Raw genomic sequence first — 21,982 nt, 5'->3', positions numbered from 1 at the left:
CAGTAACAAAGCAAGGGATAACAGAACTCAATATTTATTGCCCTGATTCTGTAGTTTACAGAAACATCCATATGTGGTCGTAAACTGCTGTATTGGCACACAGCAGGGCACAGAAGGAAAGGTGATAATTTGATTGGTATGATGTTATGGTGCATATGACTTTTTGATTGCTTGCAATGATACTTTTTGTGGTGTAAGGTGACCCCAAAAATAGCATTTATTGCTTTTTTTTTTAAGGCGTTCATCTGAGGTGGTAGATTATGTGACATTTTTATAGAGCATGTCGTTACGGATGCGGCAATACATAATATGTATGTTTTTTATTTATTTTTTAAACACTATTTTATGGTGAGGGGGCTTTTTTATTTCCTTGAAACTTTAATTTTTTTTATTATAAAAAACTATTTATTTTTTTACTTTTTTTTATTTGTTCCACTGTGGGACTTCACCTTTTCGGGGTTTTGTATTGTACTGAATTGAACTGTCAGTGTCTTACACTGGATGGATCTCCTCGGCTTCCATAGCTGGCTTACACAGGCATTGGGGCTGCCATGGAAACCATCGGCTCCCTGTTAGCGCAGCACTGGGGGCGGATGGAGTCAAAGGGAGCCCCCTCCCTCTGTAAACCCAGCACATGCCGCGGTCAGCGCTGACAGCGGCATGTGAAAGGGTTAATCTGCTGGCATCACTGCTTACAGCTAATACATTTTATTGCTTCGGATCCTAAGTCTGGGGAGCGACGGTATCCAGGTAGGAGCACCAAGACACACACACAGAAAACTATTGAGGCTGCACCACACCACTCGGTATCCCTGGGACATGATCAACCCTGGGGGGTGGCACATTGCACTTACAGCTAATGAAAATCCAACAGTCAATATCTCAGAATATTAGAATATTATATAGGCAAAAAATAAAATAAAAATTTTAATAGAGAAATGTTGGCCTACTGAAAAGTCTATACATTATATGCATAACTTAGTCGGGGCTCCTTTTGCATGAATTACTGCATCAATGCTGCGCGGCATGGAGATCAGTCTGTGGCACAGCTAAGGTGGTATGGAAGCTCAGGTTGCTTTGATTCTATGGTTATTAAACCTTATACTTTTGCCAGTATAGGCAAGTGCCAAGTCCTTCCAGAATGTTACACATTATATGGGAAATTATTACTATTGGGGGTCATTTTGGTGGGCTTTATTACAACTGGGGGACTATGGGAAACATTATTACTAGTATCATCGGTATGGGGGCATTATTACTGTTTGGCTCACTCTTAAATCTCAGTGCACTCCAGGTGAGAATTTTTTACTATTGGTGGGACTTTTGGAAGCACTATTACCATTACTGAGGTTCTCCGACTTTCCTCAATGAGGCTGTGAGCTTCAAGTTTTATGGTCTACGGTTGTCCTTTATATTTCTGTCTATTTGTATTTTTAATGCATATTATTAGATTGTACTGTTGTGCAGTTGAACATCCTGACATGTGCTGTGCCCTCTGCATCCATAGACACTACTTATCTTTTGGGTTTCTATACATCAGGTGTATGTCATCAGTTCCTGAAGCCGCGTTCCTGTGATGATTTGACTTGTCTGATTTGCCAAACACAGGTGAGTACCTGTGTCAGGTATATTTCTGATTGTGAGGGTAATATTTCATCTAGTCCTTGTGCTCATTATATCATGATTTCTGATCTATTTTGTGACTATTATAAAGCTGAAATTTTTTGGATGATTGCTGGGTTAACTGTGTTTATTGTTCACTATTTAGTGTTGTATAGAGATGAGCGAATTGCTCAAAAATTCAATTCGGTCGGTTCACCGAATTTTCCGAAAAGACTTGATTTGTTCCGAATTTATTAGTGGCGAATTATCGAGTTAAAAAACAGCTATTTCCAGGCTGCAGAGAGCCTGTATAGTGGTGTAGAACACCGTGCCTCGCAGTAACACACATAGAAAGTCTGCTGTGGTAGTAAAACAATACTTTGAGTCAGTATGACATGCAGATGACAGGTGTCGCTCTTAGACTCACTGCACACTTTACTTATTTGGGCAGTTATGGTCCCAAAACTGACCAAATAACTTAAGTGTGAACTCAGCCTTACAGATTGATTTTATTGTCAAGAAGAAGCACACTTCTTTTACACCATCATCAGCTGTTTCTACATAGATGTCTACAGAACCTGTTCTATTAAATGCTTATACAAGTAAAGCCCCCTGACAGAGTGGAGAGGGTCTCAGGGCCCCCCTGACAGAGTGGAGAGGGTGTCAGCAGTAAGTTTGTGTTGACGTCACTGATTATTTTGCCCATCCTCTGATTCGTCAGAACAATGACCAGCAAAAAATGGATCCTGTCTTTGGAGCATCCGCCTTCACTCGGTCAGAATTTTGTCAGTAAGTAAAAAAAAAAAAACAGAAGTGGATCAAAAAACTAAGATGACATGTGAATAGAATATTTGCATTTCTTCTGTGTTTTGTACCCACTCTTGCTTTTGGCTACCAAATCATAAGCCAATTCTGATGAGACCATACAAGCTGCTACATAGAAAGGATCCATTGTGCATCTAATTTTGCCTTCCTTCTAACAGATCAGAATAAAGGTCAAATAAATGATGATGTCAGCCAAGCAAAAAAAGGCAAAATAGTGGCCCAGTAATGAAGTGAGGAAGGTGGGAACAGCATGAGAAGTCCAAAAAGTGGCCCAATGACATAGTGGTGACGTGGCAGCAGCACGAGGAGACCACAGAGTGGCCCAGTGACATAGTGGTGATGTAGCAGCAGTATGAGGAGACCACAGAGTGGTCCAGTGACATAGTGGTGATGTGGCAGCAGCATGAGGAGACGACAGAGTGGTGATGTGGCAGCAGCATGAGGAGAACACAGAGTGGTGAATTGACAGCAGCATGAGGAGACCACAGAGTGGCTCAGAGACATAGTGTTGAGGTGGCAGCAGCATGAGACGACCACAGAATGGTGATGTGGAAGCAGCGTGAGGAAACCACAGAGTGGTGTAGTGGCAGCAGCATGAGGAGACCACAGAGGGGCTTATAGACATAGTGTTAAGGTGGCAGCAGCATAAGGAGGCCACAGAGTGTCTCAAAGACCTAGTGTTGAGGTGGCAGCAGCATGAGGAGACCACAGAGTGGTGAAGTGGCAGAAGCATTAGGAAACCACATAGTGGCCAAGTGACATAGTGGTGATATAGCAGCAGCATGACAAGACCACAGAATGGTAAAGTGGCAGGAGCATGAGGAGACCACAGAGTGGCCCAGTGACATAGTGGTGATGTGGCAGCAGTATGAGGAGAACACAGAGTGGTCCAGTGACATAGTGGTGATGTGGCAACAGCATGAGGAGACCACAGAGTGGTGATGTGGCAGCAGCATGAGTAGAACACAGAGTGGTGAATTGGCAGCAGCATGAGGAGACCACAGAGTAGCTCAGAGACATAGTGTTGAGGTGGCAGCAGCATGAGGAGACCACAGAGTAGTGATGTGGCAGCAGCATGAGGGGACCACAGAGTGGTGAATAGAGATGTCACGAACATAAAATTTTCCGTTCGCGAATGGCGAATGTGAATTTTTCTCAAATGTGCGCGAACGGGCGAACCGCCATTGACTTCAATGGGCAGGCAAATTTTAAAACCCAAAGGGACTCTTTCTAGCTACAATAGTGATGGAAAAGTTGTTTCAAGGGGACTAACACCTGGACTGTGGCATGCCGGAGGGGGATCCAGGGCAAAACTCCCATGGAAAATTACGTATTTGACGCAGAGTCTGGTTTTAATCCATAAAGAGCATAAATGACCTAACATTCCTAAATTGTTTAGAATAACGCGCTTTAAAACAAATACTCGTTGATGGCTTTTTCTTGTTGGAGCAGGCGGTCGAACATTAGGAGTGTTGAATTCCAACGTGTCGGACTGTCGCAAATCAAGCGCTTCACTGGCATGTTGTTTCGCCATTGAATATCGGAAAAGTGTGCCATGGCCGTGTAGGAACGCCTGAAATGGCCACACACCTTCCTGACCTGCTTGAGGACGTCCTGTAAGCCTGGGTACTTAGACACAAAGCGTTGTACGATCAGATTCAGCACATGTGCCATGCACGGCACATGTGTCAACTTGCCCAAATTCAATGCCGCCAACAGATTGCGTCCGTTGTCACACACCACTTTGCCGATCTCAAGTTGTTGCTGGGTCAGCCACTGATCCACCTGTGCATTCAGGGCGGACAGGAGTGCTGGTCCGGTGTGACTCTCTGCTTTCAGGCAAGTCAGCCCCAAGACGGCGTGACACTGTCATATCCGGGATATGGAATAGCCCCTGGGGAGCTGGGGGGGTGCAGTTGATGTGGAGCAAGACGCAGCAGTAGAGGACTCTAGGAGGTTATGGAAGAGGATGGAGTAGCCGAGGAGGTTATGGAAGAGGATGGAGTAGGAGGAGTAGAGGAGGTTGCAGCAGGCCTGCCTACAAGTCGTGGCGGTGTCACCAACTCCTCTGAAGAGCCACACATTCCATGCTTAGCAGCAGTCAGCAGGTTTACCCAATGCGCAGTGTACATGATATACCTGCCCTGACCGTGCTTTGCAGACCAGGTATCAGTGGTCAGATGGACCCTTGCCCCGACACTGTGTGCCAGACATGCCATGACTTCCTTTTCCACAATAGAGTACAGGTTGGGGATGGCCTTTTGTGAAAAAATAAATTTGTACGGGTACCTTCCACTGCGGTGTCCCAATAGCTACAAATTTTTGAAGGCCTTAGACTCCACCAGCTTGTATGGTAAAAGCTGGCGGGCTAAGAGTTCAGACAAGCCAGCTGTCAGACGCCGGGCAAGGGGGTGACTCTGTTACATTGGCTTCCTAAGCTCAAACATTTCCTTGACAGACACCTGACTGTGGGCAGATGAGCAGGAACTGCTGAAGGTGAGAGGCGGAGTGGTGGGTGGTTGAGAGGGGGCAAGGAGGACAGCAGTGGTTGACGTGGCTGAAGATGCTGGACCAGGATGAGGATGGTGGCTTTGAGTTTGTGTGCTGCTTGTACTCATGTGTTGATCCCATAGGCGTTTGTGATGTGAGATCATGTGCCTTCGCAAAGCAGTTGTACTTAGGTGGGTGTTGGACTTCCCATGACTCAGTTTCTTTTGGCACAGGTTGCAAATGGCATTGCTGTTATCAGAGGCAGACACACAAAAAAAATGCCACACTGCTGAGCTTTGCAATGACAGCATTCTGGTGGTGGTAACAGCATACGTTGATTGGCGTGCTGTCTGGCTGACCCCGGGTGCCGATACATGCTGTCTGACTGTGCCACTAGCTCCTTGCGACGACCTCCCCCTGCTTCCAACTCTTCTCCTCCTCCTCTCTGTCTCCCCATCTGAACTTTCCCCCTGGTTTTTTTCTCTTCGAGCGGGCACCTACGTGACATCCACGAACACATCGTCATCATCAACCGCTTCACTTGTATCTGACAACTCAGCAAAGGAAGCAGCAGCGGGTACAACATCATCATCATCACACCGTACGTCCATGTGTGTAATGCTGTCTGACTGAGACATATCCCTGTTATTTACATCCTCTGGCAATAATGGTTGCGCATCACTCATTTCTTCCAACTGATGTGTAAATAACTCCTCTGACAGATTAAGTGAAGCGGCTGAGGTGCTAGTGTTGGTGGTGGCGGCGGTCGGGCAAGTGGTAACTTGAGAGGTGCCCGAAGCTGAGCTGGAGGAGGATGGTGCGTCAAGGTTCCGAGCGGAACCTGTAGAAGATTGGGTGTCCTGTGTTAGCCAGTCAACTATGTCCTCAGAATTTTTCGAGTTCAGGGTGCGTGGCCTCTGAACACTGGGCATTAATCTAGCGCCAAAGGAAATGACAGCACCACGACCACGACGGCCCCTGCAGGGTGGCCTGCCTCTGCCTGTCATTTCTTTTTTTGATTAGTTCTACTATGTGTGCAAGGTACAGTGCCACCCTATATGAGTGGTGGGCAGTGGGCACAGTACAGTCAGTGGGCCTGACACTCATTGGCAGGCAACTGCAGTAATATTACAGAGGAAAAATTAAATTACTTTATTATCTGCAAGGTACTGTGCCACCCTAAATGAGTGTTGGACAGTGGGCACAGTACAGTCTGTGGACCTGACACACACTGGCAGGCAACAGCAATTATATTACAGAGAAAAAAAAATTGACTTTTTTATCTGCAAGGTACTGTGCCACCCTATATAAGTGGTGTGCAGTGGGCACAGTACAGTCAGTGGGCCTGACACTCATTGGCAGGCAACTGCAATTATATTACAGATGAAAAATGTATTGACTTTTTTTATCTGCAAAGTACTGTGCCACCCTATATGAGTGGTGGGCAGTGGGCACAGTACAGTCAGTGGGTCTGACACTCACTCACTGGCAGGCATGCAATTATATTACAGAGGAAAAATTGAATGACTTTTTTATCTGCAAGTTACTGTGCCACCCTATATGAGTGGTGGACAGTGGGCACAGTACAGTCTGTGGGCCTGACACTCACTGGCAGACAACTGCAATTATGTCACAGAGGAAAAATGTAATGACTTATTTATCTGCAAGGTACTGTGCCACCCTATATGAGTGGTGGGCAGTCGGCACAGTACAGTCTGTAGGCCTGACACTCACTGGCATGGCAACTGCAAATATATTACAGACAAAAAATTAAATGACTTTTTTTATCTGCAAGGTACTGTGCCACCCGATATGAGTGGTGGGCACTGGCAGTGGGCACAGTACAGTCAGTGGGCCTGACACTCACTGGCAGGCAACTGCAATTATATTACAGAGGAAAAATTGTATTACTTTTTTATCTGCAAGGTACTGTGCCACCCTATATGAGTGGTGGGCAGTGGTCACAGTACAGTCTGTGGGCCTGTCACACACTGGCAGGCAACTGCAATTATATTACAGATGAAAAATGTTATGACTTTTTTATCTGCCAGGTACTGTGCCACCCTATATGAGTGGTGGGCAGTGGGCACTGTACAGTCTGCTCAAAAAATGTTTTGTCTCACTCTCATTTCTTCTTGTTGCATGTTGAAGCTCTACTTGGAACCTTGTTAAGATCCAACAATGTAAAATATGATTATTTTTCAAGTGGTCTTAACCCCTTAAGGATTCAGCCCTATTTCACCTTAAGGACTTGGCCATTTTTCTTACAAATCTGACCAGTCTCACTTTAAGTGCTGATAACTTTAAAATGCTTTGACTTATCCAGGCCACTGTGAGACTGTTTTTTTGTCACATATTGTACTTCATGACACTGGTAAAATGAAGTTAAAAAAATATATTTTTATTTATAAAAAAAATGCCAAATTTACCAAAAGTTTCTAAAAAATAGCAAATTTCCACATTTCAATTTCTCTACTTCTATAATACATAGTAATAACTCCAAAAATAGTTATTACTTTACATTCCCCATATGTCTACTTCATGTTTGGATCATTTTGGGAATGATATTTTATTTTTTGGGGATGTTACAAGGCTTAGAAGTTTAGAAGCAAATCTTGAAATTTTTCTGAAATTTTCAGAAACGCTATTTTTAGGGACCAGTTCAGGTCTGAAGTCACTTTGCGAGGCTTACATAATAGAAACCACCCAAAAATGACCAAATTCTAGAAACTACACCCCTCAAATTATTTAAAACTGATTTTACAAACTTTGTTAACCCTTTAGGTGTTCCACAAGAATTAATGGAAAATAGAGATACAATTTAAAAAATTTTAATTTTTGGCAGATTTTCCATTTTAATATTTTTTCTCCAGTTACAAAGCAAGGGTTAACAGCTAAACAAAACTCAATATTGATGGCCTTGATTCTGTAGTTTACAGAAACACCCCATATGTGTTCGTAAACCGCTGTAGGGGCACACGGCAGGGTGCAGAAGGAAAGGAATGCCATACGGTTTTTGGAATGCAGGTTTTGCTTGACTGTTTTTTTTGACACCATGTCCAATTTGAAGCCCCCCTGATGCACCCCTAGAGTAGAAACTCCAAAAAAGTGACCCCATTTTCGAAACTACGGGATAGGGTGGCAGTATTGTTGGTACTAGTTTAGGGTACATATCATTTTTGGTTACTCTATATTACACTTTTTGTGAGGCAAGGTAACAAGAAATAGCTGTTTTGGCACCGTTTTTATTTTTTGTTATTTACAACGATCGTCTGACAGGTTAGATCATGTGATGTTTTTATAGACAAGGTTGTAATGGATGCTGCGATACCTAATATGTATACTTTTTTTTATTTATGTATGTATGTTTTGAAGCCAAAAAAAATCATGTTTTAGTGTTTCCATAGTCTGAGAGCCATAATTTTTTCAGTTTTTGGGCGATTACCTTGGGTAGGGTATGATTTTTGCGGGATGAGATGACGGTTTTATTGGCACTATTTTGTGGTGCGTGTAACTTTTAGATCGCTTGCTATTACACTTTATGTGATGTAAGGTGACAAAAAAATAGTTTATTTAGCACAGTTTAAATTTTTTTATTTTTTACGGTGTTCATCTGAGGGGTTAGGTTATGTAATATTTTAATAGAGCCGGACGATACGGACCCGGCGATACCTAATATGTATACTTATTTTTTTATTTATGTAAGTTTTACCCAATAATATCATTTTTGAAACCAAAAAAAAAATCATGTTTTAGTGTCTCCATATTCTGAGAGCCATAGTTTTTTCAGTTTTTGGACGATTATCTTAGGTAGGGTCTCATTTTTTGCAGAATGAGATGACGGTTTGATTGGCATTCATTTGGGGTGCATATGACTTTTTAATTGCTTGCTATTACACTTTTTGTGATGTAAGGTGACAAAAAATTGTTTATTTAGCACAGTTTTTATTTTTTACGGTGTTTTTCTCAGGGGTTAGATCATATGATATTTTTATAGAGCCGGTCAATACGGACACGGCGATACCTACTATGTATTCTTTTTTTTAATTTATGCAAGTTTTACACAATAACAGCTTTTTTAAAACAGAAAAAAAATGTTTTAGTGTCTCCATATTCTGAGCCATAGTTTTTTATATTTTTTGGGCAATTGTGTCAGGTTGGGGCTCATTTTTTGCGGGATGAGGTGACGGTTAGATTGGTACTATTTTGGTGGGAAAAGGCCTTTTTGATCGCTTGCTGTTGTACTTTTTGTGATGTAAGGTGACAAAAAAATGTTTTATTTAGCACAGTTTTTATTTTTTATTTTTTACGGTGTTCATCTGAGGGGTTAGGTCATGTGATATGTCTAAAGAGCCGGTCGATACGGACACGGCTATACTTAATATGTATACATTTTTTTCCCCCTATTTCTTACCAATTTTTTTTAACTTTATTTAGGGAAAATTACGTTTTTGTTTATTCTTACTTGAAACTTTAAATTTTTTGGGGGGAAAACTTAATTTTTTCAAATTTTATTTTCACTTTATTTTTTGTCCCACTTTGGGATTTGAACTTTTGTGGGTCTAATCCCCTTTACAATGCATTCCAATACTACTGTATTGGAATGCATTGGCTGTATGAGTAATACTGTGTGTATTACTCATACAGCTTCTGGCCAGGGGGCTGGATCTCACAGGCTCATCACCAGAAGGCAGCGCTGATGCCTAAGGAAGGCATCGCGCTGCCTTCCATGCCATCGGGTCCCCCCGACAGCCACATGGGGACCCGATGGCACCGCCGATCGCCGCCGCAAACCTCAGGTAAAGCCGCAAACCGCAGGTCTGAATTGACCTATGGTTTGCTACGATCACGGATGCGTGGGGGGGTCACATGCCCCCCCCCCCCCGGCGTTGTGACAGGATGCCCGCTGAATGATTTAAGCGGACATCCTGTTCCGATTAACCCACGCTGCGCCGCAATGTGGTTTTAAAGTTAGGACGTACTGGTACGTCCTAGGTCCTTAAGGACTCGGCAAACATGGCATACCGGTACGTTCTAAGTCCTTAAGGGGTTAAAATTTTGATCAGGACTTGCCTATAGATAAATTGGGAAACGCCTTTCACTACATATTCTGGCAAGTGGTGCCGCACCAGAACTTTAAATACATATATTGACATACTGTTGTTTCTTCAGTGTTTCCCAGGTTTGATTTGTTAGGAATAAAAGTACAAAGTTTCCTTATCAACCAGTGTGGCCTTGCATTATACTGCGGAGCTCTCCCCGTCCACGACTTACATGTATCTTTCCTATTAATACACCACGTAAATGGCTGTAGTACAATGTAACTACACCACTGAATGAAAATTATGACAAATATTACACAATTCACCGCTGAACTGTTAATGGGACGTAGGTATAATTTCTTTTTCTACACCACATAAATGGCTGTAGTACAATGTAACTTCACCGCTGAATGACACTTATGACTATGTATATATATATTATATTTTTTTTGCCTATTAATACATCCCCCCAAAAAAGTAAACCAATGTAAAATCAACACAGAATCGACGTACGTATATATCCTATTAATACACCCCGTAAATGGCTGTAGTATAATGTAACTTCACCGCTAAACAGAAATTATTACATATATTTTTCCCTTTTTAAAAATATATAAATAAAAATATATAAATAAAAACAGGCACTCACCAATTGGTATGTCTATAGTAACTATTTTATATTCATTAAAACACATAAAATATATGACTAAAAATACAATATAATATACTGAGGTTCGGGATCCACTTACATAGATAAATTCATAAATGGATAAACAATATATACAAATCAGATTATGCCAAAAGTTAGTAATATACTCTAGTATAATAGTGTCCTGTGACTGAAAAATAAGATTTGATAGAAGTGTTCTGTGAAAAAATAGCTGCAGTTCTCCTGTAAAGAAAGTCCTTCTCCAAAGAAAAAGATTTTTGGTGATAAAGATTTGTATAGAAACCTTGCAATAAATTTGTATCTTCTTATAGCTATTTTGCATATACCGTGTATCCAATGCTGTTTGTTATAAAGAGAAAGAGTCTTTCCATTTGTAGCAGCATATGAAATCCACACTTGCAGTAGCACAAGGTAACTCAAAGTCGGGTTTGGTTTTTGGGGCGTCCCCCTCTTCCTTAACCCTCTTACCTTGTTTTCAAAGTGTAGCTGCCCTGAAAGTTTTGCCGCTCCTGCGCTCGCTAAGTCCGGTAATCACTGTTTGCTGTTTCGTGTTCTCTGGTCTTCAGCGTTCCACGTGGTGTAATTACGTCTCGCCTTCCAGGAAAACACTCAGCTAGAATCGCGAAATCTCGCGATAACTTCGACTGGTTTCTGTTTCAGCCGTATCCAGACCAGCGCATAAATTCTCTAATGAGATTAGAGAATTTATGCGCTGGTCTGGATACGGCTGAAACAGAAACCAGTCGAAGTTATCGCGAGATTTCGCGATTCTAGCTGAGTGTTTTCCTGGAAGGCGAGACGTAATTACACCACGTGGAACGCTGAAGACCAGAGAACACGAAACAGCAAACAGTGATTACCGGACTTAGCGAGCGCAGGAGCGGCAAAACTTTCAGGGCAGCTACACTTTGAAAACAAGGTAAGAGGGTTAAGGAAGAGGGGGACGCCCCAAAAACCAAACCCGACTTTGAGTTACCTTGTGCTACTGCAAGTGTGGATTTCATATGCTGCTACAAATGGAAAGACTCTTTCTCTTTATAACAAACAGCATTGGATACACGGTATATGCAAAATAGCTATAAGAAGATACAAATTTATTGCAAGGTTTCTATACAAATCTTTATCACCAAAAATCTTTTTCTTTGGAGAAGGACTTTCTTTACAGGAGAACTGCAGCTATTTTTTCACAGAACACTTCTATCAAATCTTATTTTTCAGTCACAGGACACTATTATACTAGAGTATATTACTAACTTTTGGCATAATCTGATTTGTATATATTGTTTATCCATTTATGAATTTATCTATGTAAGTGGATCCCGAACCTCAGTATATTATATTGTATTTTTAGTCATATATTTTATGTGTTTTAATGAATATAAAATAGTTACTATAGACATACCAATTGGTGAGTGCCTGTTTTTATTTATATATTTTTACTTGCTCTACAATTGATGAATAGGTGATTCATCTTAAAAACAGTGCACCTTTACCATATTGATAGATACGGGTGAGCCACGATATTAATTTGATCAATTTTTCCCTTTTTGTTCCCTAATAATAACGCCCCCCCCCCAAAAAAAAAAGTATGTAAGATCAACACAGAACAGCTAATAGGTCGTACGTATCTTTCCTATTTATACACCCCGTAAATGGCTGTATCACACAGAACTTGCACCCCATTCACAAGCAAGGTTTGCTGGAATGAGTGATGTATCATATAGTGTAAACAACCTAAAAGCAATTTGGATTCCCAATAAGTGCAGCAAGGTGTAATAGAATCGCTCCTATTGCACCCTGTTTTCCTTTTATAGTGTGGATGAAGCCTCTCTATCCATTCCCTACACATTGTCTAATCTTTCCCTGAACTTGCAAATCGTTTTTTTTAGCACAATAAAGTCTTTCCTATCACTGTCCCTAGCGCCTGCAGACGTCTCTCCCTGCACTAAGCACACTGGAAAATTGCAGAATCCAAGATGGCTGAGGCTATTTATAGGGCTGTGACATCACAGGGCTGGCTGCTGATTGGCTGCATGCATGGCATTGTGGATGATCCCTCGTTCCCAGAGTTCCTTGATCCATGTCCTCACACGTGCAGCAGCCATTTTAGGAAAAAACGTGATTTGTTACCACGAAGCAAGAGGAAATTCAGATTTGGTGCGAATCAAATTTTTCTGAAATTCGGATTGAATTTCACTTCATCAACTTCGATTCGCTCATCTCTAGTGTTGTACTCTGTTTTTTTTTTTTGTTTAAGTTGAAGATGTCAGTGAGGGGTCAAAAACTATTTTTCAAAGCAGTGTATTTAATACTTTGGGTTTTAGAATAAATTTGCATCTACATGTAGAATATGAGTCCTATAACTGAGAAGGAAAAATAAACCTCCTCATTTATTGAGACATTTTTACTAGAACCTTGCTGATTGTGTTTTTAACCTCCCTGTTATTGAGACTGTAGATAAGAGGATTTAACATTGGAGATATAATAACATAAAATATGGAGCTGTATTTCTCCTGATCTGAGGAGTACATGGATGAGGGACCAAAGTACAATGGCATTGCTGTCCCAAAATACAAAGTCACCACTCCTAGATGGGACGTACAAGTGGAAAATGCCTTAGACCTTCCTGCGGAGTGAATCTTTAGTACAGAGGATAGAATACAAAGGTAGGACAGTAAGATAAGAACAAGAGGAAGAAGAAGAGTGATAAAACTGAAGATAAAGATCTGAAGTTCATCGGTAGAGATGTCCTCGCATGATAACTTTAGGACAGCCAATATCTCGCACATAAAGTGGTTGACTTGGTTCGAGCATATAGTAACCGGAGACACAATCGAAGGGACTGTACAAGGAATAAAGGTTAAGATGGATATTAGAGCCATCAGCTTATAACAGTTGCTCCAACGCATGAGGATTGAGTAGTGGAGAGGGTAACATATGGCAACATACCTATCATAGGCCATCACAGCGAGAAGCTGGCACTCTAACCCTTCCACTACAACAATGACATAGATCTGAATGGCACATGAAAATCTTGAGATGATCCTTTCAGTGGAGAAGAGATCTGCTAATAATTTTGGCAAAACTGTTGTCGAATAACACAAATCAAGTATAGATAACACGCAAAGAAAAAAGTACATGGGTTTATGTAACTTGGCATTGGTAATGATGATAATTATCATAAGGCTGTTACCGATAAATGTTACTATGTAGATAATAAAACATAAGATGAATATTACACCATTTATTTTTGGATTCATGGTAAATCCAAGCAGTATAAATTCTGTGATGGTGGTCTCATTTTTTGGCTTCATTTTTTGATTTATTACAATCTGTACTGTAGAAGTTAAAATTCCTTTGTCCTGTTGGGTATTTTTGAGATGCAAAGTAATAAATAACACTGAAATTTCAATTACAGTTTACTTTAAGCTGAAGATCTCCAAGTTTAAAAATCCACCATATTGTTTTATTTAGACAGCATGAGACTGAAAATATTCCCTAACAAAAAAAAAAAATCAGAATGATTTAGTGTTAGACATAAGAAGTAGCCAATATCATATATATATATATATATATATATATATATATATATATATATATATTGTGACATAGTGAAAGGTTTAGTCTGGGAAAACAGGTATTTTCCTCCCAGCATGTGCTGCTGGGCTGATTTACAGCCAGATGAGGTCAAATACCGGACCAGATTTTAAGTGCCGATCCTGGTTTTGGCAGCACCTGGCTGTCCTTAAATAGGCAGCTGGGCTCAGAAGCTATGTCTCTGTGTTGGGCTCTGGGAGCCTTGTGTCTTGATGAAGGCTTGCTACCTGTTTGATGTGAAAACAGGTTGGTGCTGCTATGGTCAAGGACTCTTTGAGGCAGAATTGCCGCATGGTGTGAATTACCATCAACACCACAGGGTGACTTTTTTGTTTGATTATGACTACTTGTTTTGTCACTTGCCTAAAGTGTGAATAAAATACTGAACTGTTTGATCCAAAGAACTTGGTGTTGTCTCTATACTGTGTCCACTAATCCTGTCTACCAGAGCGAAACCCCACAATATATATATATATATATATATATATATATCATATGTGCTGTATATGCGTGATATGACTTACCAGAATGATGATCTATTACAAATACCTGATGATCAATTGCAAATACATTTCAAAAATAAAAATACAAGCATTGGACATTCCTAAAATCTGTTGAACATTGGGCTTTAATCGTAGCTGTCCAGTCTCTTTACCTTCATAAATACAATAAGATGGCCGTTAACTGTTGACCATACCTACACAACATTTCTTTCCTTTTAACTAATGGATAACTCACAGAATTTGCCATAAATTACAGTACACAGGGTTTTTAGTAAAGTGGTGGTATAGCAATTAGATATAAAATATGTCATCACATTCTGATCCACTGTGGTCACTTAATTTGGGCCATTCTACAGATTCCTGCACAGTGGATGACCAACAAGAAAAAAAGTGCAGCTAATCAGTTAACCCCTTTAGTCTCAAGTTTAGTAGGACTACCATCACTTGGAGTCCCACAGATCAGAAAGTGATGGCATTAAAATATCCATATTGTAAGGATCAGTGATTTGGAAATCCATTTTTCTATTCTGTGCCTCCAATATCTTGGGAGAGAAAAAAATTATAGGCAACATATAGGAAAACAGAATTACCAGGGACCAACATCAACCTGAATTCTGCCTTACCTAGGACATTGCATATATTATACATTATTTTGATCCCAATGGATGTATCAGGTCTGTTAGACCATTTTTTTTGACCCAGAAGACAAGCAACTGTTATTGATTTGTTGTGGCTTTAAGTTTGGGTCATGTACTTATTAGAAAAACTTTTATCGCTTTCCTGGGGACAAGTGTAGGTTTGACTGTGCTGAACCTAAGAGGCCGACAGAAAAATATAGTCATGCCATGCCATGACTAGTGGGGAGTGATTTGGTAATTAGGCCCTAGATCCATGAGAACACATAGGTGTAATGCTGCAGAGTTACTCACATGGGCAGAGTAATTAGCATTTCAAAATGACTGCTCTTCCTATTAGAGAGAGTAGAGTGTTAACCTGCAAGTATAGAGTGCCTCTCTTTAAAATGGCTGGGTCTGGAAAAGAGATACAACAAGAGTAGAAGCTGCCAGAGGATGGATGGTAGCTTCTTGTGGCATCGTCAGCAATAGGGTCATCCCCAAAAACAGAGAAAGAGAAAGTGGTTGATCATCAACAGACGGAGTTGCCAGGAAGCAACAGTGCCATAGGCTAGGTGTGAGACTGTGATCTATACGGCAGGGTGGGCCTATGGAGGGTTATGTGCAGGTTGTGTCAAGAGATATCCCTGTATCACAGAGATATACAGACTGTTAAAGAGGAAAGGAAAGTCACTTCCACTGACACCATTCTAATCTGCGAGTTGGGTCATTGACGCAAGTACCAAAGTTTCTTTACTGACCAAGAAATGTGCCTATCTTTGGAGAAGACTGGGTGTATTTTTCCGGAGTCGTGCTGTTATATTGCCGTAAAGTTAACTGCTTCTACTGTATTCCAGCTGTATATGTGACAATCAAATGAGACTCTCCATTAGATGCCCCACACTCAGCACACAAGTAAGGCATGATCAACTTGTGTTCCCTAGAGAAGACCAAATGGAGAGAGAGAGAGAAAGAGAGTGTTTCCTAAGCAATCGGGGCACTTCCAATCAGGGTCAAATTCTTCCGTATCCGCCCCGTCAAAAATGTATTGAAAGACACACAATGAATACAGTGTGAACCCCCTGAATGGCACCTAATAGTCTACAATTCCTCCTTTATAAAGCTTGGAAAAAATTACAAAACATTTTGGTTTTATTTTGGCTGCTTGTCGTCGGAACAAGAGTCTTCACGTCTGTTAAAAATTACTCCATCTTTTTGGAGGTGTTTCTACCCAATACCATTTGTCCTATCAACTGAAGAAGACATGTAACTACAGCGTCCAATCACTAACTGCAGTGGTTACATCAATGGGTGCACTCAGCACTGCTGTGGACAGTGATTGGCTGGTAGGAATGGGAAGCTATTGGTGCAGGGTAAGGATGAGCAAAGTGCTTAAAATTAATTTCATTCTGTTGCAAATTGGCAAAAAAGAAATTTGATTCTGGTATGAATCGATTCTACTCTGAATTGAAAGAGCAAGACTCCTAAGGAAAGGTGTGGTTCCTCATGCCTACTAGGCACTCTCCATAAGGAGAAAATATATGTATCTCTCTCTCTCTCTCTCGATTTGCCCACATTTTTCTGGAATAAAGGAAGGAGCTAAGCCTCCTGACCAAGCCACAGGGTTGGCGAAACACGCGTTGGGGCAGCAGCACACTGAGAACCTCGGTCAATCTGTCCACTATGGGTAAATGATTTTTGCCATTCTTAGTCACATGTTGTAATGTTGTGCAGCTCTTACATATTTTAGGGTACGGATCCACCATCACGCTATTTAGTGACACTGGTGACCGGACCTTCCTTTGGGGCTATTGTAGCAAATGCTTGTTATCACAATTTCAACTGTTGCATTAGTTCCTACTCTGTGGAATTTGGGCTGCATGCACTACTATTATTTGTGGATATTATACCATTATCCCTGTGGGCTCATGACCTGAGTTTCTCTAGTGTGGTCTCCACTACATGGGGTTTGGGGTCAGGGGGTCTTGTGGCCACCCTCTCCCTTTAAGGTACACAATAAATGCGAGTACCTTATATTATTATTAGGGGTCATTTGTTCAGTCGTTGTAGGAGTAGTATTATATATATCTAGGCCCCTCCATTATTTTTTGATGTTATATCTGAGGTATGTATCGGTTCTAGAAATTCTGAGGAATCTGAATTTTTGCAAAAAATTTGGGACAAATTTCAATTCTATAGAATCAATTCATTCAATTCTAGTGCCTGGTCATTTGGGGATTCTATAAGTCATTTTATGGGCTGAAAAAGCTCCTTTAATATTGTAATTTCCTTGTCACTAGTAAGATTGAGTCAACTACTGAAGGTTATTGTACGGCCTAAGCTAAGATTAGCAGCATTGGCACCCACAATAGTAAAGAGGTACCTCAAACAGTAGGAGCAGGATTGTTTGATGAGAACTCGATAGACCCTGTAAAGCATACCCTCTCATGCTTAAAGGAATTGAAGGAAACAAGTTCCAGCGAGGACTTCATTTAAAATTTGTTTAGAATATGTAACAGAAAATGGGTGTGGACCCACTGTGCCAACTAAGAAGTTTGACTTTGGGCTAAACTTAAGATCTGGACCATTACTTTCTGGAGTAGTCCTGGTATAGTTGTCTGCTGACCCACAGGTGTCAGAGACTCCAGTGCGAAGAACCACGGACTCAGGCAAAATGCATAGTCTGAGCACAGTCCAAGGTCAGGGTGGGCTGGGTATGTGCATATTCTAGCAGTTCCAAGGTTGGGTCAGGTTGCAAGGAGTAGAAATGATAGACAGGCAAGGTATGGTACATGAGTAGTCAAACAAGAGAACAGACCTTTGCTGGTTACTACAGACTAGAGAACCTGAAAGCTCATACATGGAGTTGGATCCACAGCCTAGCTAAACTGGGAAGCTGATGAACACCTTGATCAGCAGCTGGAGAGAGATCATCAGCATCAGTGCTGTAAAGAATTTTACTGAGCACCCTTCCCAGTAAACAAAGAGAGAGTAGAGTGCTGCCGGCACCTACCTGGGACAGCAGGACATTGGCAGACATGGGCCACCAGCCTGACAGAATAATGCATTTACATAGAAGTTATGTCTACCATGTGCTCTCCCCATGCAGTTCACAGTATTTGACTTCTTCCAGGTAAATACTTGGATGCATACTTACTTTTTGACCAAAGCAAGACTATTTATAATCAGCAATTCAGAATAAAAACATAAATACAAAAAATTACATATAAGAAAAAATAAAAAGTAACATTAGTCATGATAGATCTCATTCCTTCCCCATCCACAAAAGATCTGTACGGTAATGTGGGTGATATATAGTTCCATAAAGCACTGGAGACTAATTATTTCTCTAGGAATAGATACAAATAAATAATCACAAAAGGGGAGGTTAATCAAATAAATTATAACCCATGACTAACAAATATGTTTTAAGATTAATTAAAAAAATATATCATTCTTTTCTTAGAAACCCATATAAGGGGATGAATGGGATAGAGGGAATAATTCTGTTCAGGTGGAAGGATTTTATGCATCTTCTAGTTGTCCTAGACTTCTGTGACTCCAATTTCTGTATGTGTGGCCTCCATGTTGGTGGAGCCTGCGATGGGATTGAACCAAGATTTTCAATAAAAACATGATGTCAGTTGGTGCCAGTAGGCTTGACACCAACTAACATCAATGCTAAATGTAGGCAGCGATTTATTGTCCTGAGTCAACCGTAAGGAAACGTTCACCCATGAACACAGTTTGTTTCTTTAATCTTAATAGGCCCTACATTCTTTTCTGATCTTTTTTGTTGTTGTTATTCTTTAAAGTTCTTGTTTAATTCTAATAAAGAACTCCAAATCCCCTTCTTAGCCATAAAATTATAAATACCTGTCACTTTTAGAAACTAAATTTCCTGAAATTATTTTTAGTTCTCATTTAAATAGTTCATCCATCAGATTTGATTCCATCAGAATAAGTCCCAATCGAAAGTACCCCGATTTCCCTGAAAAGTTGTATCTGAGGACTCTGGGCATGCCATGTGTGGAAGCCTATGTGGCCCAGCCCCCAGGCAGGGTCTCCTAGATGAACTGTCAGTGTCAAACTGACAGTTCCAATGCAGTACAATACAGTGTGTATTGTACTGTATTGAAACAAGGATAAGACTCTTAAAGTTTTAGTCCAATAGTGGAACAAAACAAACAAAAAAGTATTTTATATTAAAGAAAAATAAAACTTTCAAGTGTGAAAAAAGTGCCTGTTTTCCCTCCTTGCGCCAATAATGAAAGTGAAAAATAGAAAAAATAGACATATTAAGTATTTTTGCTTCCAAAGCTACTGACACTACAAAAATATGTCATGTTCTATCCTGTCTAGTGAATGTCTTAAAAAAAATAAAAAATAGTGTCAGAATGTCTATTGCACAAAAAGCATAATATCGAGTGATCAAAAAAGTGTTATGTACCCTAAAGTGCGAACAATGAAAACATCACACAAATGAGCCCTCACACAAAACAATTGCCATAAATAAAAAAATTCTCTCTGAAAATGGCGACACAGAACCGTGTTTTTTTTTTCAAAAATGCTTTTATTGTACAAAACTGAAATATATATATATATATATATTTGTGGTCAGGGCGACGGTCCCTGGACGAAGGTGCTAGCGCCGACCTCTGGCTGGTTAATGCCGGAAGCCTGTAACGAGGATAGGCCTAAAAGGGGCCAAAAAGGAGACACAATCATACGGACAGATACTTATGGTACCGTTACAGGGCAAGAGCACAGAAAGCATTACGGATCTTTGCTTGAGTATTTGGAACGTATCTAGCAACACATGACGACCTCCAGCGCCCCACTCACCCGATGACATGAGGAGTCATCTGGTGCCTAAATGCCGCAGAGGCCGCCTCACTACGAAAGAAGTGTCCCGAGATGCCCTTCGGGTCCTGACCTGACCCCGCCACTAATGAGCGCACATGAGACCTGAACTGGGGCGTGGACAACGGCCCTCCTTTGAAGGGAAGTAGGGGACTATCTGCTGCCGCCGCCTGCAGGGCCACAGACAACTGTCGCAGCACCTTGACCGGGCACCAGTCGTTGTGCGAGGGGTAGAAAGAAACCAGGGTTGGAGGCCCTGTCTGAGCGCTCTTGGTAGACGGAATGCTCAGTACAAACAGGTTGTGATGCCAGGTCAAGTGCTGCTACTGGAGATGACGGACGTTCCGGACGGAGGCGGTGAATTCCCCCGGACGAAGGAACCCGTAACACCCTAGGTAAAGGGCGGCTTTAATGATGGTGCTAATCAAGGGCCCAAAAAAGATCACCATCCAGAGCCAAGGACAACTGCCTGAACAAGGAGCCGGACATGGGTTGCCGGACCACCCGCCTACTTGCCCCGGCTTTCTCAATGCCCCGGAGCGTGGCCTTGATGGCCTGCGATGTAAAGAAAGAGATCCGGGCCGGATTGTCCAACGTGAACTGATGTTGCACCCCCGCCAAATACAGGCGGATGGTATTGTGAGCGAGTCCGAGGTTGCCATGGCAATGCGCGATGAAGGCCATAGTGAATGACACGTCATCCACGTTGCCCTGTGGATGCCTCTCGGCAAATTTTCTATACAGATTCCAGCCCGTACGATAATTCCTGACTGTATTTTCAGAAAGACTCTGGTGCGACAGGTCCCTTGCTCTGCTGATCAATGATGTTAGTCCCACACCAGGTCGCTGTATGCCGGAACGCCTGCCCCCGCTGCGACTGCGAGTGGCATGTTCAGAAAGAAGATATCGACGTTAAACCGGGACAGCGCATCAGCAGCAGTATTCTTGGAACCCTGAATGTAGGAGGAACACCATACCTGAGCAAAACAGGAACCCCACACCCGAGCGAAACAGGGAACACACCAGACCTGAGCGAATCAGGGAACACACCAGACCTGAGCGAATCAGGGAACACACCAGACCTGAGCGATTCAGGGAACACACCAGACCTGAGCGATTCAGGGAACACACCAGACCTGAGCGATTCAGGGAACACACCAGACCTGAGCGATTCAGGGACCCACCAGACCTGAGCGATTCAGGGAACACACCAGACCTGCGCGATTCAGGGAACACACCAGACCTGGAACGTTACCCCTAAGTGACTAAGGGGAGGCAGACGCCAGAGTGATTCAGGGAACCTGAACCCTGAGCCACTGAGGGAAGACATGACACCTGTGACTCTTGGGAACATGACACCTGTGAATTGGAGATAAACGTTACCCTGAGCGATTCAGGGCAGACATGACACATGCGATTATGGGAACATGAGACCTGTGAATGGAGAAACATAATCCTGAGCGATTCAGGGGAAACATGACACCTGTGAATTGGAGATAAACGTTACCCTGAGCGATTCAGGGGAGACATGACACATGCGATTATGGGAACATGACACCTGTGAATGGAGAAACATAACCCTGAGTGATTCAGGGAATACTTGACATCTGTGATTCTTGAAGACATGACACCTGTGATTTGGAGAAAACATAACCTGAGCGATTCAGGGAAGACATGACACATGTGATTTTGGGAACATGACACCTGTGAATGGAGAAACATAACCCTGAGCGATTCAGGGAATACTTGACATCTGCGATTCTTGGGGACATGACA

Source organism: Bufo gargarizans, chromosome 4, assembly GCF_014858855.1.
Source record: "Bufo gargarizans isolate SCDJY-AF-19 chromosome 4, ASM1485885v1, whole genome shotgun sequence".
Taxonomy (NCBI): domain Eukaryota; kingdom Metazoa; phylum Chordata; class Amphibia; order Anura; family Bufonidae; genus Bufo; species Bufo gargarizans.
The sequence above is the reverse complement of the archived record's forward strand: the minus strand, read 5'-3'. Positions refer to the sequence as shown.